A 575-nucleotide genomic window follows, 5' to 3' on the forward strand; every position below is an offset into this window, starting at 1 on the left:
GAACACCAGAACCCCTGTGAGAATGGATCAGCTGTGATCTGTAAGGACCAGAACAAAGAGCTTGGCTTTTTTTTTTTTTTTTAAAGATTTTATTTATTCATTTGATAGAGAGACAGCCAGCGAGAGAGGGAACACAAGCAGGGGGAGTGGGAGAGGAAAAAGCAGGCTCCCAGCAGAAGAGCCTGATGTGGGCCTCTATCCCAGAACGCCGGGATCACGCCCTGAGCTGAAGGCAGAAGCTTAACGACTGAGCCACCCAGGTGCCCCAAGAGCTTGGCTTTTTTAAATGATTCCTGCTTAGCGGCAGGGCAAGAAGCTCCTAGGCTGACTTGACTTGCCTGCAGGACAGCTGGAAGGAGATGTAATACTGACGCTTTCCTTTGGGGCGCCTGGGTGGCTCAGTTGGTTAAGTATTGGACTCTTGATTTCTGCTCAGGTCATGATCTCAGGGTCGTGGGATCGAACCCGGTCGTGGGATCGAACCCGGCATCGGCCCTCTCCCTCTGCCCCTCCCCCTGCTTGTGCTCGGTCTCTCTCAAATAAATAAAATCTTTTTTTTTTTTTTTTTTTTTTTT

Source organism: Ailuropoda melanoleuca, chromosome 6, assembly GCF_002007445.2.
Source record: "Ailuropoda melanoleuca isolate Jingjing chromosome 6, ASM200744v2, whole genome shotgun sequence".
NCBI lineage: Eukaryota > Metazoa > Chordata > Mammalia > Carnivora > Ursidae > Ailuropoda > Ailuropoda melanoleuca.